This window comes from Pongo abelii, chromosome Y (assembly GCF_028885655.2).
Source record: "Pongo abelii isolate AG06213 chromosome Y, NHGRI_mPonAbe1-v2.0_pri, whole genome shotgun sequence".
Taxonomy (NCBI): Eukaryota; Metazoa; Chordata; class Mammalia; order Primates; family Hominidae; genus Pongo; species Pongo abelii.
In genome coordinates this window covers 45,249,667-45,255,876 of record NC_072009.2, presented here as the reverse complement: position 1 = coordinate 45,255,876, position 6,210 = coordinate 45,249,667, and the positions used below count along the sequence as shown (strand labels likewise).

The window sequence follows — 6,210 nt, the reverse complement described above, 5'->3', positions numbered from 1 at the left end:
TCTCCAGTCAAGCCTGTCCAACATTGAGGAATCTATCCAGGTGAGAACTGGCAACTCAGATTTACTCTGATGCCTTCCTGCAGGTGATTCAAATATTTGCTAATGCTTACTGATACCTTCACTGGATAGATCAAGGCATTCCCCACCCCATCTGAAAAGTGTTTACCAGAAGAAATAACTCCTCAGTTTGGGTAATCTAAAAGCCTGCAAAGTGACAATGGTCCATTTTCAGGTGTATCCCAACACCTATCCTCAGCTTTAGGAATCCAGTATTACCTTCACTCTGCATAGAGACCACAGTCCTCTGGAATGGTGAAAGGGCTAATCCTACTCTAAAGAAGACTCATGCTAAATCAGATGCCTGACTATCTCTAACACCCATAGCTGACTGCGAGTTTGGACTGCTCCAAAGTAAAACTTACAATTAAGTCCTGTTGAGTTAACATATGGAAGGCCTTTCCTAACCACATATTTCCTAATAGATGAAAAGACTCATCAATTACAAAAATATGTCATCGGTCTAGGATAGGTGCAAGGCACTCTGAATATTGAAATAAGAGGCTTCCCTTCCCACATGGGAGGAAAATTCAGTTTTATGTCAGCTACGGATTTAAACTAACTAAAGATGTGGGAGGAAGTTCTCCAGCTGACCAGATTTCCCCAACATCCAAAGGACCACAGCAAGGCCACCTGAGTTCCCCAACAGATGTTCAACTCCAAGGGATTCACAGGTGGGTACATCTGTGTGGAAGTAAAGCTGTTGCTTATTCTGGGAGCCCAATCCAAGGCTGAGGGAGGTGGGCGAGTGTCCATTTAAACTTTGGCAGAGGGCAGGCTGGGTCGTTGCACATCTGCTCTTCCTTCTCAAATTTCTCCTGCTGCCCTAATCCCATCTTGGCCATGAGGGAGGTTGTGCTCACGCAGACCTGGCAGTGCAGGAACCAGATCGGTGCCAAGGTTGGCATCTGGGGCTCTGAGGTCCCAGCTCTGGCGTGCTGGGTGGCCAGGGAAGATGTTGGCACTGGCAGTGACAGGGGTGGTGCCACTGCATTGCAGACCCTGGGCTCCCTGCCATGGATGCAGTGGAACTGGAAGACTGGTGAGGCAGCCGAGGTGGACTCCAGGGACACGGCAGCCTAGGGATGTTGGTGTGGATGAGGGTGGGGGTGGTAGAGGAGCTAGGAGAGGGGCAGGTGTGCCTCCAGATTCCTGGGCTCAGTGACTTGGCCCTGGCCTGTCTGGCCCCTCCAATCTCTTGCAGTTCTGGGGGGTGATCTCTGATGAACATCCTATCAACTCTGCTGACACCTGCCACAGGGACAGCAACCTGCAGCTGGAGCGCATCAACATGTACTAACTACAATGAGGCCAGCGTTGAGAACCCAGTCCTCTGATTGCTGTTCTGGGAAGAGCGGCCCTCCCCTTGCTAATACCCTTCAGCCCCACTCAGGGGTCTGGTATGTGCCCTGCACTGTGCTCGTGGACCTGGAGCCGGGCACCATGGACTCTGTGTGCTCGGGGCCCTTCGGGCTGATCTTCAGGCCAACAACTTCATCTTTGTTGAGCTGCGAGTGAAGACTGCCGTGAGGCTCTTTAGCCAGGACAGCTCATCTAGCAGTTCCCAAAGGTCATCACTGTGGGAACTGTGGAGCTAGGGCTCCTGAACATCTTCCTATGCTCTGAGTCACTCAATCTGCCTCTCCTAAATGGGCTTTGGGAGGAAGGCCCAGGTGTCTCTTTAAGGTGAGAAGCTACCATTGTAAACTCCCTGCAGGGAGCTGAGCTGAGTCCGTGGCTACTGTCTTCCCTGAAAATGGGCAGGAGCCACCTACAGTAAGGTCTGTTAGCATGTCTGAGGTTTGAGTCCTGACTTAATTTCTAACAGGGGAGGCTGCTGTCCTGTAACTCTGGGGTAGAGTGTTTCATTTGCTCCACCTGCAGGATGAATGGTGCTTTCACCTTACATGTGACACTTGGTCCATTTTTCATTGTGGTTGTGACCACTGTTGACTGTATACCTGGCTATGAAGTGACTGACTGTACTGTCTTACAGGTCAGTGTGGGGCCGGAAACAAGGCCAAGGGGCACTAAACAGAAGGTGTGGAGCTGATGGAGTCAGTGATGGACATTGTCAGAAAGGAGTGTGAAAGCTGTGAATGCCTGCAGGGTTTCCAGCTGACCCACTCCCTGGGTGGGGGGACTGTGTCTGGGATGAGTACGCTTCTCATTAGTAAGATCCAGGAGGAGTGTCCAGACAGGATCATAAACACATTCAGCATCCTGCCCTAGTCCAAGGTGACAGACACCGTGGTGGAACCTACAATGCCACCCTCTCAGTCCACCAGCTCATAGAAAATGCAGATGAGACCTTTTGCTTAGATAATGAAGCTCTATATGACATCTATTCCAGAACCCTAAAACTGCCCACACCCACCTATGGTGATGTGAACCATCTGTTATCTGCTACCATGAGTGGGGTCACCATGGGCCTGTACTTCCCCACTCAGCCAAATGCTGACCTGCAGAAGCTGGCTGTGAACATGGTCCCATTTCCCAGGCCGCATTTCTTCATGCCTCGCTTTGCCCCACTGACCAGCCAGGGCAGCCAGCATTACCGGGCCCTGACTGTGGCTGAGCTTACCCAGCAGATGTTTGATGCTAAGAATATGACGGCTGCCCCAGTCATGGCCACTACCTAATGGTGGCTGCCATTTTCAGGGGTTGCATGCCCATGAAGAGGGTGGGTGAACAAACATTCAACATTCAAAATAAGAACAGCAGCTACTTTGCTGACTGGCTACCCCAAAACATGTATACATATGTAACTAACCTGCACATTGTGCACATGTTCCATAAAACCTAAAGTATAACAGTAATTAAAAAAAAAAAAAACCAGCCATCAGTGACATCTCACCCCAGGGGCTAAAAGTGTTGGCCACCTTCATGGGCAACAGCACGGCTATCCAGGAACTCTTCAAGCATGTCTCAGAACAGGTTACAGCAATGTTCAAGTGCAAGGTCTTCCTCCACTGGTACATGGGCAAGAGCATGGATGAGACAGAGTTCACTGAGGCCAAGAGCAACATGAATTACCTGGTGCCGGAAACCTAGCAGTACCAGGATGCCATGGCTGAGGAGGAAGAATTTGAGGAGTGTGCTGAGGAGGAGGTGGCCTAGAACTTTCCTTTTCTTGGGTAAAGGATGGAAATTATGTGGATTCTTTATTGTGTTCTGACAGCCCTGTGTCACTATGCAATTGTTCATTTGTGTCTTTTCATCTTCTTGTGATGCATTTTAAAGCATTTTTATGGTATGTGATTTTGCCTACTAAAGTATTCTCATAACATCTTGTTTCACCTCTAACTTCTTTCTATAGGCTCTCTGTCTACTACTGCCAGATGTGCTTAGTTGTCCTGCAAGGCTGAAGCTGTCTGGGCTTATCACATGCCCAGGAACAAGCATTCCAGTGGTTCCAGGAGGGGTTGGCATGGGCTGTGGATGTGGCAGGAAGGCTTCACATGAACTTATGGATGTGCTGGGACTTGGGCAGCTATGTGGTGGGAAACCTGTTTCTGAAGGCAAGCCTTGGGTTATCCCATGTAACAAACTTCCAGGGAAACAGCTGGCCCTCTGTTTCTGGAACTTTAAAAGTGGTCAGTGTCCCTGGTGGACAATGTCCCAAAGTCCCACCTCAGGGTAGGAATGTGGTCTGACAGCTGATTCTGAACCAGCATTGAAGGGTGGGAAAGTAGGACCCCAGCCACTCTATCACCATGATGGCCTGGGTGTGAACATGTGGCTTCATTCTCTTAATGAGGTGGGCATGGGGTATCTGGCACGAGCTGTTGGGCAGGAATCAAGCCCAGTGTCTGCTCACATGCACTGAACCCTATGTAGGTGTTTAGGTCCTGGGGGCCATAGATGGTGGCTGCTGGGCCTGTGTGCTTGGGGCAGTTTCTCCAAAGGCACAGATAGAGTTTCTGAACAGGACCTGGGGAGACAGGCAGATGCTCACAAGTGTTGCTTCCCCCAAGTGGCAATCAGTGAGAAAAACACCTGAGTGGAGTTCTTACCTCTCCCAGTCTGGGGGTCTGATGCTCTCTGGAAAGGTGATTAATGCACACTGTCTGCTGTCTCTCTGTCCCCCACTCCAAAACTTCAGGGCAAAAATGATCCAAGATTGTCAGGATGAGACTGGTGAGGGTGGCACCTTTGGGGATAGGTCTTTTAGCCTGGCAGAATCTCCACCCCAGGCTTCTTGGGGAGCCTGGACTTCAAAGCCTGCTTTGGGGAAGCTGTCAACAGATGTGTGTGTGAGCTGAGTACTGGGCAGCATGACAAGACAGTGCTCTTCTACCTAGCTCTTGTAGAAATTGTCGGTGGCCTGTGTAATTACCTCTTGGCAATTCCCACCCCACCCTCATCACACACATAAGCTGAAGCCAGCATAGCCTGGGGGTGGGAAGATGTACAGGTTCTACCACAGGACCCCTGGGCCTACCCACCTGCCCCAGGTGTGTCAGGGAAAACAGGTGAGGCCCCTTTCTTTTTGTTTACTGAATGTTGGCAATGGCCTTTTGCAGCCAAATGGGAACAGGCAAGCAGGAGAGTGCCTCATCTTGAAAGAAGTGGCTCCTGGAAGCAGCTGGGAGGTGGCAGAGGTCCCACATACTCCCTTAACCTGTTCTCAGATCAGGAAAAGGGGTCTCTGTGACAGCCCTCCTCAGAGGCTCTCACTCTCTGAGGGGTGTCCTTGCCCACCCAGGTTTGCCCCCATCTGAAATGTCTTTGCATGGAACTGGTTGGGAAGGTTCAGCTGCAGCAACTGGAACCTACCCACATCTAGTATCTCCACTGACACATGGGGTCAGATGTTCCTCCTGGAGTGGTACACCCAGAGTGGCAGAGAAGGTAAGTCACTGCTGCAGTTCCCAATGGGTCTGAATGTGGATCAGACTTGGTACCCATGTATTTCCCAATTACCTGGTTCCATCTGGGGGCTTCATGGACAGGATTGGTCCTTTTCCAGGCCTCTTTTCCATATGCCAGCTACAGGCCCAGATTTCCAAAGTAATTGGAGCCCCCCTTCCAGCCTGGCAAGCATGGCTTGTTGTGGCAGAAGGACATCAAGTCTACAGGCAGCAGAACCTGTCTGGGTATGTTCTCTACCCCTGGAGGCCCCTGGTTGTTTACCTGTTTGGGTGGTAGTCGGCTTAGGAACTCACCATTCTTGTAGGACTTCAGAACTATATAGACAGGGGCCCAGGAGGGAGCAGAGGCTGGCAGGTAACCAGTGTAGTGAGGGTTGTAGGGCTCAGTTTGGTCTTGCAGGGAATTCAAGGAGGTTTGGATTTGCTGAAGTTGTAGACAAGTTTGGGCTTGGATATGGAAACAACATGGATCAGGGGCCTTTCTGCATGCAGAAGTCTAAGTAGTTGCACATTGATGCATCGATAAATGTTCCTCACCTGGAGCACAGCTGTGGATAGAAGCTGGGAGAGCTGTGGAGGTAAGAGGAGGAGGAGGCAAAATGAGTCTCAGGGCAGCCACAGCAGCCACACAGAGCCTCTGCAAGTGAGATGCTGATCCAGCCTGTTGGTCACTTAGCAGCTGCTTGGCTGGCTGCAGATCACCTGACCTCTGCTTACCAGTAAAAGGGGGTTGCATTAGCACTACCTTCCGGGACTTCTGCAGCTTGAAGGGGAAGCACAGACCACAGTCTGAGAAAGCACCTATCTCAGGCAAGCTTCTCCAAGAGCACCACATCAGATTAACATCCAACCTGTACGGGACACCATGAAATCTCCCCACCCCTCATTCCAACTGTAAGGAAAGGGAGTCTCTGTCCTAGGGGAACAAGCATGGACATATTTATGCAGTGGGCACATGGCCCAGGTTGGGGAAAGGCCCTCGGATGCATGCTGGTTTCACCAACAATCTGTGGGTTGAGTTCGGCCTGGACCCCTGGACCCCAGAAGTCCAGTACCCCCCTGCATGGGACAGGACTGGGAGGTGGGTAGGAGGGCTGAGCTTTGATGGAAGCCATTATCTGGCTTCATGTTAAGTGGTACAGGTGGTTGTTGGTGGCTCAGTTTTGCAGGACCTGGGTGATCACCCAAGGAGTGAAAATTGCCTTTTTATGAGAAATTGCCAAAACTAATGCAAGCTCATCTGTTGAAAAGGTGAGTAATGCTGACAGTTGGCTTCACC

General features: G+C 50.8%; 1 pseudogene; it reads left to right on the top strand.

Annotated features, from left to right (window-relative positions):
• The first annotated feature begins 900 nt into the window (after positions 1–900).
• Positions 901–3,177, top strand: LOC129053191 (tubulin beta-8 chain-like; annotated as a pseudogene).
• The last annotated feature ends 3,033 nt before the right edge of the window (positions 3,178–6,210 follow it).